The sequence below is a fragment of the Tauraco erythrolophus genome, chromosome Z, assembly GCF_009769465.1.
Source record: "Tauraco erythrolophus isolate bTauEry1 chromosome Z, bTauEry1.pri, whole genome shotgun sequence".
Lineage (NCBI taxonomy): Eukaryota > Metazoa > Chordata > Aves > Musophagiformes > Musophagidae > Tauraco > Tauraco erythrolophus.
This window is the reverse complement of record NC_141496.1, coordinates 55,496,113-55,518,447: the sequence shown is the minus strand read 5'-3', so window position 1 is coordinate 55,518,447 and position 22,335 is coordinate 55,496,113.

Sequence of the window (22,335 nt, the reverse complement as noted above, 5' to 3'; positions counted from 1 at the left end):
TTCTGTTGTTCTTTTGTTGTATTCATTTTGGATGGTATGAAACATCTTTTACACTGCACCATCTCCTTACTGACAAAAGCCACGTAAGTCTTTAAACTGATCACTACAATCAAAGATCACCAAGCTGTAAGGATTTACTGCTGCAACTCACATAAAGAACCAATAGACTGAGCTTCTAGCAATGCAGTTATCAAAATGCTGAATAACTTTGATAGTATTGTTTGTTCTCCTAAATGCAGTGTTGTATTAAAGTATGGTTACCTGTCATAAAAACTGTCAGCTCTTGTTGATCTCCATTTAAACTGTAACAATTTTAAAGCAATGACCAGCTTGGTGTTTTGTTCTATCAGAATATGTAGCTTCAGGATGGATGGATGGTAACTGAGGTTTGTACATGTTACCACAAGACAACAATAAGAAGACTGAAGGGAAAGTAAACACAGTATTTTTTGGCAAGGTACTGTGTGAGCAATTATGGTACAATAATTAACTGTACTTAAAGCTTGGTTGGGTTTTTATTTGTATTTTAAATATCATAGACTTACACAGCCCTTGTAGAACTGAAGAGAGTGGGTAATTAGCTAATGCAGCATAAGTTTGCCAAGGGTAATGCATGTTTGTACTTAGAGCTGAACTTCTGGCAATGGTTCTCACAGAGCTTACCTTAGTAACACCTATAGAAACTGGGGAGGTATCTTTGCTGCTTGGAGATACTTCATAAGGAATCAACGGACCTAATTATCTCTACAACAGGTAATCCCGTACATACATTGTGGTAGCACTTACTCTCGATTTTCCCCCTCGCTCATTTTCAACATTTGTATGTCTCCTACTATGGCAGCCTGAGAGTTTTTGAAGGTATAATGAGTATACACTATGCCCCTAGAGATAAGAAAACAGCATATCTCTATTCTGCCCAGTAGAATTTAGGTTAAAAGTATATGGCTGGTTTATGAAAAACTGAGATCAAGTAAATACAAGTTCATTTCTCCCAAGGTTTCTAGTTTACTGAGAGGAATTTAGAGAGGAAGAAATAAAAAGAACTGAAGACAAGAAATTGCCAAAAACACATATAGAAGGATTTTACTTGTAAAAACTTTATTGGTAACACTTTTGGCCAAGACAAGCTACAGCAGTCAGAGTAATAAAATTCGGCAAGTGTATAATTCTACCCATTTTTCTCTAGAATAAGTTTTCTTCTTAAAAAAATGCAGAAAACAAAACAGAAAAATGTTCATTTAATTTTCCATAAGAAACATTAATTTCCAGTAGAAATACTAAAAAATCTGTTTCTGAGGAAAATACTTTGGTTTAGAAGCAATTATTTTTCCTGAAAATAAAAAACTTTTTTTTTCTGCAATACAGAAAGCTTTTCTACAAATGTATTTGTATAGAAAACAGGTTGCTCACAAATATGATGTCTCTAATCAGATAAATCATTGCTGTGAGTGGGTAAAAGGAAACAGAATTACGAGAATTTAAAATCTGGATTCATGTCTGGGATTGTTTACATTTATAGCATTCAGATCTAGCAAGTTTAAAGAAATTACTTATACTGAACTCCTGTAAGTCACAAGGTTTTGCATTTCGCCCGATTTTGTGTAGCAGACACGAGCTATTTTACCTGTGTAAACTCATATACTAAACACAATTACTTATGTAACATGAAAGTAGGTGGAGACAAACTTAATTTTTCCCCCCACACACTGCCTTCAAATTGGCTGGCATAAACCAGAACAGAAACTGATGTCTTGCCTAAGCATGTCACTGGCCAGGCCAATATGTCTTGCTGAGATATATGCTGCACACCCACGCTCATCAGCTTTGCTGAAACTTTATTCCTGTAAACACAGGGCTGTACTGACTCCTTACCCAGATCCATACAGGACCCTGATCTGGGACATCTATAGATCATCTTTAACAAACTTGCCACCTATGTGTGCTCAAGCTAATGGGTTTAAATCTAACTCAAGTATATTTTCCTAGCCATAGTAACACTTTTGAATTTCAGGAAGGCAAAACCGTAGTGCCCTGAAGCTATCACAAAAAGCATTAGATATAGCAATGAGATCTGCTACTCAGGTTACTTAGAAAATTAGATTAGGTCAGAGATGTTGCTTTAATAGCTGTGTCCAAAGCAGTGCTGAGTGAAAGGATGGAAAGTAAAGCTGATCTACAGATAACAAGGGCAGAAGCACCACCCCAAGTTTTTAAAATAGCACTCTATTCACAGAACTTAGGTCACCCAGAAAAGTCTGACATGTGGCATTTTTAGCATCTGCCATTTTTTCCTCATCAAGAACGTTGAATGAGTTTCATTAAAGTTGAAATACACAGATTTCAACACCTTGTAATATATTACATAATAATAATATCAAAATAATAAAATCAATAGAAAATACTTCAAATTCATTCGAATGTTTTCCACAAACTTTGTTGATGAAATCAGATCAAATCAGCAGTTTAGATGGAGTTTTCTTCCACTAGAAAGCCTTTTGGCAAGACTAATTATTACAGTTACTCTAGGTTTATGTAAGTGTAAGAAAGAAAAACGTATCTAAAAATGTTGTTTAGGGTTTTTTTTAACATGGATATGGCAGTTCAAAGTAATGGGGAGTGCACAGTGCACTCTTCCATTCTCTACAACAGGGAACAAAATGACCTGTTACATCTGCCGCTAGTACCTGTTGAGAAAGTCAATAAAAATAAAAAAGTAATTTGTTATTTCTGAAACTTTCTTAGCACATTGTTAAAAAGGAGCAAAACCATAAATTACAAGCCAGTTTTTACAGCCACTTATAAACCAGCATTTTTGGACAGGTTTTTGGTGCAAAAGCAAAATGCAGGCCTTAATTAAGCAGTTATTTAACATACACAATGGCACTTTCACAGGCTTTCGAACAGGATCTTGCTGACAAGGCAGAACACTTTGCCCTTGACCTTTGTTGGGAAGTGCTACAATCCAAGTTCAGGCCATCATAATCCTGAACAATGAGATCTTTAATGAAAAGGTCAAACATTTCAGTTTCTTTTATTCATCATTTATAGCAAAGATTTTGAAAATCGTACTTGCAAAGGACTGGTGTGACTTACAGGGAAGGAAACTCAGAATGCTGAGACATAACGAGAATTTTGGTGGAGTTTGTGAGTTGGGGAAAACCACAGTGTTAGTGCTAGTAATATCAGATAATGTTATTCATATTAACATCTTCTGCCTAAGGGGAAAGCACACCTAGAAGGTGACTTTGCTGAGAATCAGTACTTCTGCTCTGAAGTTGCAAAATGTCTGGCACAAGGGGGTTCAAACCTGCCATCAGCTTTTTTGATGCTGCAGTAACACAATAATGACAGATACCATACTCATCCAGTAGCCTATATACATACACACATACAACTGAAATGCATTTTTTGGGGGATATAGCATACTACAAAAAAAAAATGGGCACAGAACAGAAACATCCATGAGCCTGTAATTGTAGAAGTTTGTCTATCCAGTCTTTCTCTGCTTCATTAGATCCTACAGCATCAGTGGTAACATTACTTGTGTTTTGGGGGATTCAACACTAGGTATTAAGAAACCCAGACATCATTAGAAGGGCATAAAAACATGTATGAGAAATTAGAACCACTGAAGTATGCCTTCCTGGCATGTATTTTACATCAACTCAGATTCCCATAAACTATGCAAGAAGGTCTGAGTTGGTCAAATGCAATGCAAATCTGAGAAAAAAAATATCATACAAAGAGATTAAGACTGCCCAAGACTTTCCTGTCAAGTTTTGCCCACAAAGACATTTTGGATTTATGAGTTTAGACAGAGAGCCCAGACACATACAGAAAGCATATAATTAAATACAAATGCCACAATAGAAAATAAAACTAAATCTAGTAAAATCCTTAGCAATCCGTGGATTTATAGCAGATTGGTCACATCAGTGTAATCAAGCTCTGAGGACTCTTAGCAGAAAATCTCACTTAATATCCTCTGTAAGTTTTCCAAGTTAGTTCTTTTTGGAAGCACTTACTAGAAATACCCTCCTGTGAATGTGAAATAAAAAAAGGGCTGCAAATCCACTGGATTTACTTTTACTGTAAGATCATTAGTTGGATATGACCAAATGTTTATTCTTTTCATGGAGATAGATAGCAATGTGTTTACAATGACCAATATCCACATTTTTTTTTCCTTTCAGAGCACACCCCACCAATTGTGTATGTTTACTGGCTCTGCTCCTTTTCTTTTAGTGATACAAGGAAATTCTCTATTTTCATAAAAACAAGCATGTTAGAACATTTTTTTGTCTAAACTTTGACCACAAGTAAGTAAAATAAAGTTCCTTTTGTTACTTATAGTCAAAAGGCTCTAAAAATCTTTATCCTGCAGCATTTTAAACGCATGAATGTTTCCATTTTCACATAACAATAGCCTAAAATGATACAATTTGTAATAGGGAAAACAAGCTGGATTCTCCACTGAAATTCTGTCCTATCTTATATGAAGGCCCTGGCATAAGGGCAACTCTAAATGTATGCAAGTGTACAACACAACCTTGCCATAAATCTTGGCTGAATACTCCCTCTGTCCATGGTTCTTCCACATAATTGGTTTACAATTGATTTCTTCAATAGGTCAACTGATAATTCCAGCACCCCAAAAAGTTCCTGATTCTTACACAAGACCACTGTAGGAATAATTATTCAATTAGGTTATGTCCCTACTGTATTGCCAGAGCACATCTCTCGTGGTCCCTCCTGGCCAGGTACATGCTCCTGTCCAGCTGTTGGTCACAAGGACAGTCAGTGGTACAAGAAAGTGCTTTCGTTTGAAGAAGGGCCAGAAACATTAGGAAAGTGAAACTCAGTTTTTCAGAAAAGAACAATTTTTGTCCAACGTCCTTTTCTCCTTTAGCTTTGCTAAACTTTTGGGGAAAAAAAGACAAGCTTTCTGACCAGCCTTCACCAGCCATACCACCTTCTCTTGCATATGTCTTAACACCAGGGTAGGGTGAGTGATGTCAATGCATGGACATTTCTAGGGATCTTTTTTGGCTGGGTACGCGTTTAATGCCCAGAGATTGCAAAACTCTGGGCTGTAGATTGAAAACTCTAGGGCTTGCTGAAACCACCAGAGCAGCTAAGTGGAATTGCTTCATTGAGCCATTGCATTTATGTAAATAAAAATTTGCTACGGAGTACGTTAGCTATTGGGGAGATAAATGTCTTGCCACCTATCTCCATTTTCGAACCTTTCTGTGTGCAGGGTATTCTGTAATAAGGTTTTACATCTTTGACTATGTCAGAGAAGAAGGATTTTTTTTGTGGGAATAGCAGATCTAAGTTGTAGGATACATTTTTCCTTACTAATGAACTGTTTATTTCTGCCTGTGGTTAAGGAACTCATGCTAAAAGTTCATTCAGAACTTGAAAAACAAAGAAAAAGCAAAATATCTGAACCAGAAGTAGTTGAACAGAATTATACAGAGAATTATTATTGTCTTAGTAAAAAGAGAAATGCTAAAGATACAAGCTGAATGGTATTTTTTCCTTATCACTTTTTTTTTTCCCATTGATATCAGAAAACATTAGACTTTGAGAAAACATAAAACTGGTATTGTAAAGTGAGAATATCTCTTTTCATTGCTGGGGTTGAGTTTTTTTGGGTTTTGTTTTGTTTTGTTTTTTGATGGGGAGGGGAACATCATATTTTCAGATGGAGGGAATTATAGTAAGCAAATAAATACAATTTTCTGTGTTTCTTCCTAACAGAATGAACTGAAGTGTAGAAAAACTGCAAAATAAATTTTGCAAATAATTTCTTACAGAGAAAAATACTATCAGAAGGACGCAACAGAAAAAAAGTGAAAACTTCCTGCCATGATGAAAAATAATGTATAGCATCCAGCCTACTAACAAAAGGTTTCAAATTCTCTATTTTGCTCAGGAGTTCTACTGGCCTTGTTAGAAAAGAATATGTATCTTACAAACACAGATAATTAAATCTGTTTTATGAAAAAGCAATATATTTATACCCTTTAATAAGGAAATTGTGAGGTACTCTAAAGTCTTAAAATGTGACTATGACTGTACAGTTGAGAAGAAAACAATATTTTTTTCTTTCCATGTAAGAAGGCAGAACAAGCAAGGGCAATATTGAAGCACTGAGAAAACCGCAGTGTTTACTCTGCGTGCATGCTGTGCACACAAGAAGTCTCCATGGCTTCCTGAATGACCTAAGTCTAGTTCTCACATTGGAAGAAAAACTGAAATTATGAGAATGTAAAATCATTACCCTATGGACACTCTGCCTGGTTCAGGGCAGGCACTGGAGCTTGTCTTCCAGTTTGAACTCATGACCTTACCAACCGGCAACCAACAGGGTGTCGTTTTTCCTAAGATAAATATCTATATCTATATCTATATCTATATCTATATCTATATCTATATCTATCTATATAAGTATGCATATATATGTATGTAAACCATAGAATTGTAGAATGATTTGAGTTGGAAGGAACCGTAAAGATCAACTAGTTCCGATTGTCCTGCCACAGATGGGGACACCTTCTCCTAGACCAGGTTGCTCAAAGCCTCATCCAGCCTGGCTGTGAACACCTCCAGGGATGGGGCATCCACAACTTCTCCGAGCAACATATTCCAGTGCCTCACCACTGTAATTGTAAAAAATTTTTTCCTTATATCTAATCTAAATCTACCCTCTTTCAGTTTAAAGCCATTGCCCCTTGTCCTATCACTGTGTGTGTGCATATGTGTATGTATGTGTATCTACATATATGAGTTTCATCTTGAGTTTTAGGATTTTGTATCTTTAAAAGCCTCAGCCAAAGGTAACCAAACTTCTCACCTTTCTCCAAGACAGGATAGATTAATTACCCACAAGCAGACTGTGTGTGGAGAGCCCTGAGCTAATTAAACCCCCATGTTAGACCCAGGCATCAGCACCTTTAATTCGTGGAGCGGCTGTGGAGAGTCTGCCTTCCTGCCGTGGCGCCTGCTGTAACTCCTGGCTCAGTAGAGTTTCTGTGATCCCTAACCACACCACGCAGAAATGCTGTGAATTTGCAAAATACTATGGAGCTATGGTTCCAGCCTCAGTCTGACAAGCCTCAGTGAAAAGCTAGCAAGCCTTATGTCACAGAAGAATTTATTGGTAGTTATAGGTACTAATTAATCTCTACTAGTTTCAGGTGTGGGGCAGACTCGCGTGAAGACAGCTCAAGGGTTTGGGTCCTGCGTATCCCACCAGGCCCATCAGAACAAATGGGTTCTGCAGTTGTGTCTGTACCAACAAATAAAAGCATACCACGAACCCTGCCCTGGCACATTTGAACTGCTCACTGGGAGCAGCGCTTGGCTCACGGCAATTCCCAAACCATGCTTGAAATTAGTGAGTTTTCTGCTGCCATGAACCAAAACCCCATCAAGGATCACAAGACAGCACCCTCTCAAGGAGGGGAACTGGCAGACTCTCCTCTTGTCCACCCTGTATTTGTAGGACAGGCTTCCTCCCGGCTGTCCCGTTTACCTTGACACAAGTGAATGAAGACGCAAAATTTGCCAGCACAGGGAAGAACGAGGTAGATGTCAGCACTCAGAGTGCCAAGCGGGTGGCACCGAAACCTGCAGGTTACAGCACAGATGACTTTCCCCAGACTTCACAGCGGTTCCACTCATCATTTTAGAGGCAAGAACTATCTCGCATGAGCTTTGATCATCCGTAATGGATTCTTTCTGACTGGTTGTCAACCTGAAAATTAAAATGGCTGGTTGAGAAAGCACAACATCCGCTGCAGTAAGGAGAGATTAATCATTCGTTCCGACTAATGAAGACACCGTTACTAGTGTAAATCAAACTGGTCAGATATCATTAGCCAGCAATATCTTCTTGAAAAATCAAACGCCTTTGTCCGCAGAAGCAAAGACTAGCACACAAATTTCAGTATATTTATTTTACTAACAGCAAAACTGAAATTATTTCCCTTCCTCTGCTGCCACAGGCCTGGACATAGATGAAATCAACAGACTTTGCACGTTTTACGATAAGATAAACAAAGACACAAAATGAGGAGATAAAACAGAGATGCATTCATGAATGCTAAGTTATTCCAATATTTAAATTAATTACATGGTTAAAGAGTGATTGCCTCTTTTTATCTTCTACTAACTACAAACCAGAAAAGAGATCAAGAAACACAGCTGGGCATTTATTAATTCTATTCTTCCTTCTACAATTAAACTTTAATCAGTTTCAAAGAACATTTGGGTTCTGTCCAATGCAGTTGCCATGCTTAAAGCAGTGATTAAAGAAAAAAGATATGAACATTACCTGTAGCAGCATTTTGAGGGAATTTTTGTCTCTGGAAGAGAAATACTTTGCAGCAAAAGAAGAAATGTTTTTATACAGTGGGTAATATACAAAATTAGTTATAATTTGTGTTTCTATAAATAGAGGACTGGCTTTCTTTTTTGAAAAGCAACCTCTGTGAAGTTGTATTTAAATATTTCACGTAATCAGAGTAATCTTTAGAAAAATCAAGCATCAAAATTCGGGTGCTTCATTAGCCGACTGTGATTCATCATAAATAGCCCTTGAAAACTTAAAAGCTGGTGTATAACTTGAATAATCAAAACCAAGACTTCAATCACAAGCAGCAGGTTTTTAAATACAAATATTTGTTTAAAGATCCAAAGCCTTTCTTCTCAAAATGAGAAAGAGCATCAGTGACGAAAAGCAGGATGGTTTCCCCTGCCCTGCAGACAAAGCGCCCGCTGTCCGTGGTCGCACGGATCACTCTTTGCCTTGGGCTGGGCAGTGGGATCTGTTTGCCTTCCCCTGGAGTCAAAACACAACCCAGAAGGGAAGGATCTGTAATCACACTGCTGCAAAACATTGATATCTGCCAGGACACGAGAAGCTGCGGCTGCCTCGGACATCAGAGTAAATCAACTGGCCATCTGGGGTGAACACATGGAAGAACATACAGGGAACAGTGAGCAACCATTAGTCTGCTAAGGGTTTCAGGAAAGAGGCTAATCAGTAACACAGAGATCTCATCTCTAACAGTACTACAATTTGCAGAACTTTTACCGTTAATGAGATTTAAATGCCCCAAACAACTAAGAATGCCCACCCAACAAGACTGCTGTGTCTGGGCCAGCAGACACAGGGAATGGGACCTCAACACCTGGCCAGCTGCCCTTGACCAAGGATGCTTAGAGCCTTTGTCATAGGCACTCTACCACGAGGGAGGGTCAAGAACTCTTCTAGCTGGTGCTATGGAGAAGTTTTAACAAAAACCAGGCCCACAGCACAGATCACAAGGGCAGCAGTTTGGGCAGAAGCTTACAAAGAAGGGGTCCTCCTCTGAGTTCAGACTAGCCTAAATGTTCTTGAGTACGGTAGTGATGTGCCACAGGGCCCGTTGCCCAGCAGGTATTGGAACAGCTGTGCCTGACAGGGCAGAGGACACAACATAAGTTCATTGCCCTCAAGGCTGAGGAAACCAGCTGTGCTTTCAAGAGAAGCATCTGGGCCAACTAACTCTGAACAACACAAAATCACCACGAGGAAGCAGTGAGTGACAGTAGTGGGTGACAAAGGCACCCACCTGCCAACCTGGCATATTGTCTACAGAAGTTTGCTGCTTGCTGAGGATCTGGATCTGGAATATCGTGGGGTGATTGTCAAGGCTTGTCTGACCCTCTGACTGGTACTGCCTGATGTTTTTACATGTGGGCACCAAGGATAGTGCTGGGGCAACCTGGAGAGTATCAAGTGACTACAGAGCTCTGGGGGTGACAGTCAGGGACATGGGGACCCACGTGATGTTGTCCTCAGCCCTGCCAGCATGGAGAGAGGAGGATGTCACTGATAGCATATGTCAACGATTGGTTGTGGAGCTGGTGTCAGCAACAGGGTTTTGGTTTCTGTGTCCATGGGACCATCTGCATGAGCTGGGGGGACTGGGCCAAATGACCACAAGAGGTACCTTCTGACCTCAGCCAGTCTGTGATTCTGTGAACCTACAACAGTAATTACAGCGGATATTAATCTGATCCCAGGTGAAGGATGCTCATTTTCTGCAATTCACTGGCAAAATATGAGACCTAGAATATGGTCCTTATGCAATGTATTACCAGAGGAGGTTTGTATTTGAACTGTAGTAGAAACAAGCAAAGCAAACTCAGACTTAACAGCCAGCAATTATGGCCAAGGCTGGACAGTTGGTCAGACTCCAGTTTCCGGAGGGATACGTAGCTCTCCGGAAGGCATAGTCGTGGCTTGCTCTATGGGAGGGGAAAGAGGAAATACTGCTCCCCCCTCCCCTAAAGCTCTCCATCCTGACCCCTTCTGCCCCGGTTCCCCTCTCGTATGCTGGAGGAGTTTTCCCCCTTACGGGCCGGGGGATGCACTGGAGCCAGTGGACTACAGACAGTGCATGGGAGCTCTGCGTAGGGTGAGAGTAAGAAAGTTGAGCCAGGACGAACAACCCTTGCTTCCCCCACACTTGCTACTGAAGGCGACAAAGCAGCAAAATGAAAATAAGGCCGTCAATTGTCCTCTCTTGCTTCTGTGAATCAGGCACAACTTCTCAGAGGCTGGTAAAATTACATGGCTATAAGCTGGGGTAGCCCAGTGAAGAATCTTCTCCCAGTAGTAAGATTTTGAAGGGAAAATCTTTTTTTAAATCAAAGCAAAAGCAAAACAAGGCCTTACTTTTCTGGATACAGACCTATCTAATTATTTGTGTTCAGGCAAGATTTTGAGACCAGTGCTGTCTTATTTTAGAATTGGATAAAGTCAGATGAGATTGTTTCTGAGTGAGCTGATAGAAAACAGTGAAACACATCAGGATACCAATTTATACTGAAACTTTGACAAAATATAAATAATGAATTTTATGTCTAATTAATACATTTACTCATTGCCACATAAATTAGAAACAGTTATTCTGTAGCAAATCATTTACTTAACATGGTGCTGCATATTTCCTATTGAATTGTAGGCTTCTCTTCTTCCCCTACTTTGGTTAAACTATATAAGTCCCTTTGGAATTGTTAGATTAATTTGATTTGGTTTATAGTTAGTATGTGAATGGTTCACAGTCCGTAGGGCCTGGCTTTCCCTTTTATAAATAATTCCCTTTTTATGGTGCAATTAGGATGCTGTGTGTTTTTGCAATGCACCTCAGAGGTAAGCGTGACAAATGGGAGATATTAAAAGTTGTGTTACTTTTCCTCCTTGACACAAGGGGAACCTGAATAATCTGGAATGAGGATTATACTGCTGTTTCTGAATATATTCAGTTCACAGTTTCTGTTGTGTGCCATACTTTTTGTGCTGATGCTTTACAGTGCTGCTGCATTTGCACTTGATGTTCACCTCTGTCTAGGGGCTTCTCAGTATTGATCTATTTATCTATGCAAGCACAGATCAATACATGCATGTTGCAAGGAATCTGAAGTTATTTCTGTGAATGTTTACAGGTGTATATAAAATACATACAGATATTTAAGATGCATCCAAGGCACTGCCAAAACCGAATTTATAGCAAATGGTAAGAATGCAAGAGTGCTTGTAACTTGGTAACGACTGTTTAAAAGACAATGAGATGTTGTGGGGGTTTTTTTATGGACAATTAGAACTATACCCAGTCTAATGGATATTTTTATTCTTCTGCCTATATGAAAAGAAGTATAACTGAGATGCTCTTAAGGCACATGTAAATCATTTCACCAAACAATTTATTTTTCACATCAAGTCAGAAAAAAATCCTCAGCTCCTTCACATAAAGGAATACACACATACACAAACCAGCTGCTTTATGGAACAATGTTACACATCCATGTGAAAAGACTTTGCACTGAGTTTTAAAGAACAAAGTCTGTAGAAGTCTCTAGAGAAAGAGATCATTTTTTAAGGTGCTCAGGTATCAGTCATTCTTTGGTAAAATCTGCAAACTATTTTCTTCAATGCTCTGTCACAGCGCGTGTGCTAATGTGAGGTTGTTTGTTAAAAAATGCTCTCATGGCCATAATGAAGCTTCAGACTTCTCTCCTCTTGCTTAGAAAAGATACAATCACAAAACCATGAAACAGAAACAGCATTGCATGACAAAGATAACCAATCACACGTCATACGTATCAAACACTTACATATTCTATTTGTCATTATTCTGATGTATTTTCCCCTTAAATGAATAAAGTGCTTGAACAATTTCAAATAATGAACAAAAAGATATATTTTAATCCATCTGCATGCTGTTAACAGCACGCAAACAGAAAGATGAACTACAACCAATGAATATATATTTTGCAATAATGTGTTCAGCTTGTACACTCTTAGAAATGATAGGCTTGTGAAAGCCATGAAGTCACATGTTGGACTTTAAAAATCAAAGTTGCCACTAATACTGAACTTACACAGGAAAGTAAACCCAGTCAATATAATTTGCTACACAAAATAAATGTACATTCGTTTCACGAAAAATCAGAAACGCACGGGTGCTGATGCTTGTCTACTCCCATTACAGCTTTGTCTCCAACTCACGGTCCAGGTGAGTGTAAGGAGATGAATGTGCAAAAGAAATGGAAGTGGTTTGGGGTCAGATTTACTTTGGAGCTTGAGCTGGGGAACAAACAGCAGTGACATGTCACTTTCCCAGCTCCCTCTGTCCTAACAAGGGGTACTTGCCTCATTCAGGGAAGCCCTCCAAGTTTCTGAGACTTATCCTATAACCTTTATTAGACATCTTGTTTGGTTAAATAGCCCAATCTGTGGATTAGGCTTTCTGAAGCTGCAGGCTTTCAAGATGAACTCTATCCCACTTCTCCAAAAAAAAGTGAGATATTTGTCAATCATTAGTGCCTGCAAGATCCTATGTCTATCCAAACCTATCACAAGCAGAAAACCCAAGGTCCTGGAAACAAATGTCTCACCAGACTTCCTGTCTGTCTCCAGTCAGTATTATTCAGCTGTCTTCCTCACTATTAAGGTGTTTAGAAGGTGAGAGTAATGTTGCTTTATGGTAGGACTGGTGCTAGGGAATAGAAAGCTTTTTTACATGCAGCTTTGTGACTCTGGAAGTGCAGATCCTTGAGCTCTCACCTGCAGTCTTTGATGTCAGACAGAGAGCAGGTCCAGCCACATTTGGCAAATGCTATCTTGAAAGCTTAACTCAGTATGGAATTAAAAGCCTTGGGAGAGTCCACTGTTAACCTTGAAAAAGAATATTTCATAACCAAGGCTCAACTGGCTCCTTATCAATTGTTACTACATGAGGAGTCTGATTCTATGCGTTGAGCATCACCTGAAGCTCCGTATAAAGAAATGTCTCTGTATTTCTATTGCACCCATGTGCTTTGAGAACGCATATCCTCATAATATCTTTTCTTATTTTATTTTTCTCACTGGCTGTTCTACTATATATGTATGCTGTGCAGGCATGTTCCTTACCATATTACCAGAGGCTTATAGATTCCATGAACAGCTTCCAATTTCTTTTATTATCCATTTTACATTTTTCTTGCATAAATGCAGAAAGAGAGCTCATGGAGAAAAGAATGCCTGAGGACTCAAATGAGGACTTTACAATGAGAGGAGGACCTGGAAATGGAAGGCTGGCTAATAGAGTATGCACACTCTATTAATGCACTCATTTAAATACTAAGGCTAAAGACACAGTGCCTGGAACTGAGCAAGTCAATTTTGCAGGGGTCTTTTTTTAATTAAAAAATAAATTACGAGTTGGGTTGAAAAGCAAATTGTCAGTCACCACACTACAGAAAAACTGTGGTAAATATAAGTATCTGCTGAAAACAAGGACTTTAGGGAGGGAGGGGGAACTAATTTTTTTAAAATAACTTGCTTGTCCTCTCCATAAACAAAATCTCCTTTGTATGTATATGTGCACAAACCTCCCATCTGCCAAATCCAGTCATGACGAAAATATAGATTTTATTTAATTATTTTTTTAAATAAGAACCTGAGTTCTACGCTTACTGATGTACGCAGCTGAGTGCCTTATAGCTATGGCTGCCACTGAGAGCACTATGAAATTAGAGAGGAAATGGTGCAGGCAGCAAGTCGAATCATGCTACACGCACACACACATACACTGGTATATGAAAGTCAATCTTTTCCCTCAGTTTCACAGCGCTACATCCTCCTCTCTTATACATTTTCAATTAAGTTCTCCAGAGCAGCCACTGTCTTCAGTTGATATGTTTATGTTAGACAACACATTCTCAGAGCTTAATAAGCAGTGAGGGATGCTGTGCAGATTTGTGGCTCACAGAGAGGGCAGCTCAGAAGGGAAGTGTGTAGAGAGATGCGGAAAAGCTGTTCAGACACAGAGAAGGCTGTGGGCTGGGGATATGGGAAGGGGCTGCAATCCTGGTTTAGATTTGGGGGATGCAATACCGGAGAAAACATCAAAAATTTTTTCATGTGCTAAGAAACGCTGAAATGCTGAAGTGGAAAATCAATGGCCTTGGAATAGGAGGAAGATAATTACTTTTTTTTCTGGAGTATTTCTAATACTGTAAATGTTGTGGCAAAGCATTAAAGAAAATTCAGATTTTGGGGCATTTTTTTTCCACGTTATTGCAGCTTGGACTCCAGCAGTGCAAACACACGCTTTTTTGTCAGCTTCATAGTTGAGTGAGAAAAACAGACACAATCCTTTTTCCCTAGTAAACAGAATAATTTTCTCATCTGTTACCATCTTTTCAGTGGGGAAATGCCCCCATCTCACCTGTCTTTGGAGGATAGTACACAAAAAGTCTTGCTCCTGGGAAGCAACGGCAACACCACTGCAACAGAGCTGTACCATTAGATAAGCTTGTCTCCCAGAAACACAAAGGTGGAGCAGAGTTGAACTGTATCTGTATTGATCTTGAAGGCATCAGTCAGCCCGTACACGCACCAGCCTTCCTAATGGAAAACTGGTGAACAACATCGATGAAGCAAAACACATTTTGTTCCACCATCATCTTTCAGACAAGGAAAAAAGAATGGAACAGTGCAGAAAAAATGATACATTTGGAGAAGAAAATTGGAACCAGCTACAAAGATGTAAAAAGTTCTTTTTTCATGTTTTTGCCTTATTCAGACTTGAACTCTGTCATTCAGTTTGGCAAGTCTGCACAAATAAAAGCAGCATATTTCTTTTAATCCTCATACCTTTATTTGATCTAAGACCCTCTTTGTCCATTAAAAAAAAAAAAAAGTAAAAAAAAAGTAAAAAAAAACCCTACAAGCCAGAACGCATCATAAGGTCATCCTGGGATTTAATGTGTTGCATTACTTTATTGCGATATCATAATAAATCCAGTCAGTGCAGTCATAATCAGGAATCGGTACTGTGAAATCAAAGATCTCATCACAATCTCTCAGCTGTGCTCTTCTCTGCACCAGTAGTAACTGGAAGTGGTTTGCAATGCAGGATTTTACTATTACAGAAAACTGTAATTTTGGGAGAAAACACAACTGCAGTAAGAAATTCCAGAGTGGCTTTTGTAGCTCTTCAGGAGGCACAAATATCTGCAGTTCACTCCTGTACTCATGGTCTAATGCTGCCTTAAACCCTCAGAACTGAAGATACAAGGAGATGGTCGCTGTAGAAATATGGAGAATAGATATGTGGACAGCTAAACAGATGTTTAAAGAGGAAGTTCTTCTGTTAGGTTTCATTTCCATAGTTTTTCTGGTTTATTACTGGCCCAGAAAGGAAGATAGGATTGGAGCTGTGAGAAGAGTAATTTAGGATGTTAAAGTTGCACAGTTCATTTGAACAGGAGCATGATGAATTTAATGAGATTTTTATAGTCAGTATGATGTGCATCTCTCAACTAGGAGTAGACCTGTGCAGCTCATTCACGTTTTTTTCCAGACAGCATGCCTTTTCCTTTATTGATTCAAGAGACAGCCTCAGTGCTTATAAACTCTCTACAATAATTTTGGTTATTTTTCAGTTTTCCTTCATGCACTTACAGTATTCTAGCCAAGCCTGCATTTTAGATTTACTGTGTTCGGCAAGAGTTGCAATGGGAATTTCTGGGCAATATGATGATCATTACAGTGTTTGAGAAGCAGTTTGTACGCAGGTCTGAAATAGGCATTTTCCTTGCCAATTAAAATATTGTTTCGTATTTGAAAGATAAATATGCCTTTTGCTTTTACCATCAGGGGCTTTGAAGAACATCATAAAGATACAATGTCCTGAGAGTGTCTAGTTGTTTCATTCTGAACCCATTTTGCCTTTAATACTGCCTGATAAGGAACCCACAAAATATCTCTGTGTTCTTTCAGAAAAAGAGAAAAAACCCAACAAACGAACAGATCTTTATGGGACAGAGAAAATCCCAACGTGTTGTGAGAAGCTCACAAGACAATGTTCTTTCTCTAGTGCTTTTTTCACCAGATAGGAGCACAAGCCTGAGGTAAATTGTTGTTCAGTGTTAGTGATGTTTGTTTTCAGCTCTGAGTACTTTTCTATTAGTTTCTCTAAGTGCATGACTGCAGGTGCTGTGCCATGCTTATTTTAGCTCTCTGTGTATTTAGCTGCAAGCGTGTGAATCTTGATCTGGACACATCTCTGTCCCTGCAGCACATCAACAAGAGCTATAGCCACTGGTCTAGCTTTTACCTTTTTTTAAGTAGGGAGAGTGACAAGGGACATGACACAAGGGAAGAGAGAGAAAAGGACAAAAGGCAGGAAAATCTTGCTCATAATCTGAGAGTGATGTTAAAACAAAAGTCCAATGACTGGAAGGGACAAGAGCATTTGTCATCTCATTCCAGCTCCAGCCATGCTCTGTCTCGGTGATGTGACACACGGGTCCATATTCCCCATGGCTCTACATATGTAAAAATACCTTTCTGTAAGCATTGATTGTCCTGTGAGCAGAACACATTTTCTCTGTGTTGCAGTGAGAGTGCGCATTGGCATCTGAAAAGAGTAAAACCCTTCTCTTTGGCACATAGCATCTTGTGTTTCTTCCCATTAGACATTGTTTTCAACGTGTTTTCCTTCCACCCATCCATCTAATTCTACTTCCTTTTTTTTCACTATCATTTTAATTGATATGTTGGTCAGCACTACGAAACGTGGCAACAAGGTTACTCTTACCTGTGACTGCTAAACATGAGTATCCCTGGAACCCCTGGAAGAATTTGGGGACACAGGAGACTTTTTACTGGGTGAGACTCAAGTTGCAGCTAATCTGGTGACCAGGAGAGATGCTTCAGAGAAATGATAGCAAATATAATTTAGACACGATATTCTGTTAATATCTTAAGAACACTGGCTTATGTCCTGAAGCCTGAAGTTAAATAAACATAGATCTTGGCCTTACTTCAGAGAAGTAAAAGACTTTGACCCCCGAGGACTGGAGAAGAAATAATAAAAGCTCTGGCACATCCTACCGGTTTTGTTTTGTCATCCTCTCTTTTTATAGAGTTTAATAGCATTGATTGGTTATTTTCCCCAAAACTGTTAGAAACATGATCTTGATATCTGTAACGAAGACTCATGCTCCAGTTTTATGCCACATGCAGAAGAGTTAACAATAATAATATTGAGGTCATTCTTATTTCACCTGTTTGCCTTTTAAAATAATCGTGTCTTACTGGCAGATTCATCACAACTTCATGTTACAGAAGATGAACACCAAGGCGAAACACCTCCCAGAACGTGAGTAAAACAAGAATAACAGAATCATTTATCATTATTTCTTGAATCCGTCTTTTCTATTATCCTGATTTAAAACTTCTTCTGCACTGACAGTTATTGATTCATGAAACTAGTTTCTGTATTTCTAAGTTTAACTTCTATATCGTATTTTCCATTATTGGATCAAGTAGTTCTATCAGGAAACATTGAATATTTACAGCTATATTACAGACTATTGTTCTATTTGTTTTGTTAAAATTTGTATTATTTTCATAAACATATTCTTTCCATTTGAGTCTTAAAGATGAATTTTTTAAAAATCTTTCAGAAAATAGGATTATATTAAGCATAGGTATAAAAGGAATTGTCTTGTGCTTTTTATCCTTTGGTGGAAGACACTGCTGATCCTCGAAAGACATTCAGTGCCCTTATTTGACCTGGATGCTGGAAACTCTTTGCCTCAAGATTTTACTTTCTCCAGCCTGTCATTTTCTCCAGAGTCTTACTATCTGTGATACGAAATGTTTTGCACTGATGGATATTGGCAGGTCCTGATTAAAATTCATTTCACATCACCTGCTATTACTTCAAAGGAACAAAGGTCTTTTTTTGAGTCCTAAGAAGGAAAAACCTGAGTTTTCTTTGAGGTGCTGAGCATGAAACTATGTCTTTGTTTGATAAGCAACATCTGATGATTCCTCTCTTTTCAACTCAACAACTGGCCACTATCAAGAATCTGCAAAAACTGGGTTTTGGTTTTTTCACCTCCAGGTGCTGCTGACAGCTAACAAACAGCTATTTGGCAAACAGTGCTTATCCTCACCAATTTCCTACGGCAAAAGAAAAGTACCACAGCTTGAGGCCCAGAATTTGTTTTCAGGCTAGCTTAGTATCTTTTGTCTCAAGGGAAGCTGCTTCATTTCAATGCATTTTTTTTCTGTTTATGACCTGTTAGTTAAATCCTGTTCCCCCTTCACTCTGCTTGCCAGTTCCATATAATCTCCCAATAATTTTTGACTCCTTTCCTTGATTCTAAACAGGTCTAAGCCAATTTTATGTTATGGGCACATGGCACCTAAATGAAAATGAAAGATTAGTAAAAAAGCTTCTCATCTGAAACTGAGCTGAGCCAACTAGATCCAAACAGAACACTTCAGTTGCGTTTGTTTCATAATCTCAAACAGTTTTAATAGATTTCCAAGCAGCAAATCACAACCAAATATTTCAACAACGAATCCTTGTATGTTGACATTTAAATCTATATCTGAGCTTCTAAATAATAGTACGATGATTTTCTAGTGGCAAGAAGCAAGCATGGTTCCAGGCAATGTTAACAGGAAGAAAAACTGCAGCACACAAATGAAAATCGCAACATATTTTATGCTGGTGCTTAGTTGCTTAGTCAGGAACATATTGGAAGAGTGTATTTGATCACTTTCAACACTTAAGATCTTCGTCCAGATGTCCCAGCAGGAGAAGAGAAAAACTGACTTATCTGAAATGACCCCTGTCTGTAGCCACATCTAGTGGCTTCAGCTCCCAGGGATATATGCAAACAGAGTGCAGATGCTCAGGTCTTGTCTCTGTCTTTGACTACCTCTCTTCTGATTTGTCTGCAATCTATTACTCATTGCCAACATCTATGCAATGCAACCGAAGAGAAAAGAAAGCCCTTTTTAAAAGAGACGATGTGCTCAGGAGAGATGTGAGTCCCATATTTTTGAGGTTTGCCAGGGAAACAAAACATATTACTAAAACTTTCCATTGGTTGATTTAATGAATGTATTTCTTTGGCCAGATTCCAAGCACTCTGCAAACTTTGAAAGTTTGAGTCATAAAACATCAGCTTACTATTTCAGATCTTCTTTCAGTAAAAAGTTCTCCAAACTGCCAGTCTTCACTGGCTCTGGGCCAACAAAGGTATCTGTTGGAGCACCCACCAACCATGGTCCCGGGCAAAACATGACTCAGGCTTTCTTCATAAAACAAAACAATTTATTAACAGTTGCTTAACAAGAGACACAAGGGAACGAAACCGGTTACTTGAGAGGAGAAAAGAGAAAAACAAGGCCAGATCTTAAAACAACACCTCCCCACCCCGTTTCCTTTCGTTCCTGGCTCAACCTCCCCCCCGGCGGCGCAGGGGGACAGGGAATGAGGAATGCAGGTCAGTTCATCCATGTTGTTAACTACCGCTCCTTTCTTAAAGGAGGAGGAGTCTTTACACCATTTTTCCCTTGCTTCAGTGGATCCCCTACTCATGAAGAAAAAAATGTCCCCAAACTTTTCCAACGTAAGTCCTGCCCGCAGGATTGCAATCCTTCCCCATGGATTGTACCAGTTCGGGCTTTACCAGTCTCGGCCTCTTAGGGAGCTGCTGCCACTCGCGTCGGCGTGGGTCGTCCCACGGATTCCAGATGCCTCTACGACCTCGTCGTGCATTCCATGCCCCATTATCAACAGTACCTGGCCGCGCATCCCCTGCTCCACGACCTCTCCCGGGCTCAGGCATTTCCTTTCCGACGTGGGTTTCTCCACGGGCCACGAGTGGGTCTCTGCTCCGCCGAGTACACCCTGGCTGCAGGGGGGCCACCTGCCATCTTCACACCGATTGCAAGGGAAACCTCAGCTCCAGTACACCTCCTCCTGTTCCATCTTGGCTGACCCGGTCGTTGTGGTTGTTTTCTCTTAGATATTAATCCTCTCTAGGGGAGCTTGGCCTGGCGGGCACCCCGGGAGCGAGGTGCTTCCCGAGTCCCCCATGCGGCTCCCTCGGCGCCATCTTGAGCACATGGCGCCGGCCCGGGCCCGGGCAGCCGCCCGGCCGGGAGCTGGGAGAGAGGACAGCGCCCTCCTGCTCTCTCATCGCTCCTGAGCAAAAAGCCCTTTCCCGCCCCTTTGTCCCAACTTAAATAGGGCAATTCGCAGAGGCGCCGATTTGGCTCAACCCCCCGGGGGGGGATGGGACTCAGATCTGGTGGCACAGGGAGCAAATCCCCTCTCCTGCCACAAGAACACCCCCCCCACATATCAAACTATCACAGACACAAAGCACAAGTAACCTCGACATGGGCGAATGACTTTAGGAAAAATTGAATAATATCCAAGTTGTCTGATTCACAGGTAGCTGAGTCATATGCACAAAGCCCGGGTAGAACTAACAGCAGATCTGATGTAGTGAATGAAGACAAATCTGGTTTTTGAAGTACATCCTTTGTACTTGATCTTCCATGTAACCTTCTGTGGCACTATAGGAAACCATAAAACAATTTTAGCTTTGAGTGGTTTTATTGGAGAAGAACACGTGCTTCCTCAGTGAGGCTTGGCAAGAAGGATTAAGAGCTGGATGGGCAAAATCCAAGACTTAAACACAGGAATGTCCCAATGTGTATACGACACTAATAAGATTAGTACAGAAAGAAGAGGAAGAACAGAAAGAAAAGGGGTCCAGTGTGCCAAATACACACCTTTTATTGGTGTGTGTGGAAGTGAGTTGTGGGTTTTGCTGCAGCAGAGACTGGGCAGCGGATGCTTGACAGCTCTGCTAGACTTAGCAGAGTTGGATGCAACCTTCCATTAGGAGAAGTTGCCTTTATTTTGTACCCACCTATCTGTCCTACTTTATTCTCAACAGATGCAGGAGATCCAGTGTCCTTGTTCCTCTAATCTGATCTCATTCCTCAGTATTTCACCAGGTTTGATATCTTCATTGTGACTTCTTCTGGACTCTCAGCACTTAATTGTGCTTTAAAAGACAGAGAATATTTTATTCCTTTAATTATAATCCACAGCATGCCACTGCACTATTGCTGAATAATGGTGAAGAAGCGATCCTAAAGAAAAGCACATACATCTCTTGCACCATGGACTGCATTCTGATTCTGTTACACTGATTTTACACCATAGATTTTGGTGGAGTTACCTTACTGTAAGAGGGCGGAAACTCCAGGCAGCCTATTTTGTCTCTAAACATGCTGTATGCTGTGAGCATCGTAAAGCTGCTGGCAGTGTTTCACCCCTCTCCCAGTTTCTGGCCCCTCTGGTGCGTACTGCCTGCGTGGTGTGTCTCATTGCAACTACTGTTCATGGCCTTGTAGTTCACAAATTTTATACTGCTGAATACAGAACCACACCACTAGAGAAGAGCATTTCTCTCTGGACATTGTACAAGCACAGTCTTAACACTGTCCCAAGTGATGACAGACGTGGAGAAGGTATGAAATGTTCTTGGAGCAGGGAGTCGAAATACTCTTAACAGATCCCTCTGCCGTTGGACAATAATTTCAGTACTAATTTTGTGTGTAAATGTACAGTGTTTCTCAGCATCCAAATGCTGGTCCAAGATCCAGACCAAAACTAGGCACTTCCTTCTCTCTTTTTGGCTATAGCTTTCTCAGGTGGAGAGGCAGTACTGAGCTCAGTGTGGGCATCTCCTTGCTGACTCGTTCTGTCCAAATCTGAACATAATCGCCAAAGAAGAGTACACTAACCTGTTTCACAACATGATGAATATATGTATTATTTATACATAAACATGTTATGAAATAATAATATTTTTTAAGGGAAAATGAGAAATCAACATAATGTCTGCGAAGACCTCATTTAGTCCAAAGTAACCACTAGCTCAGTGACTGGAGTCCTC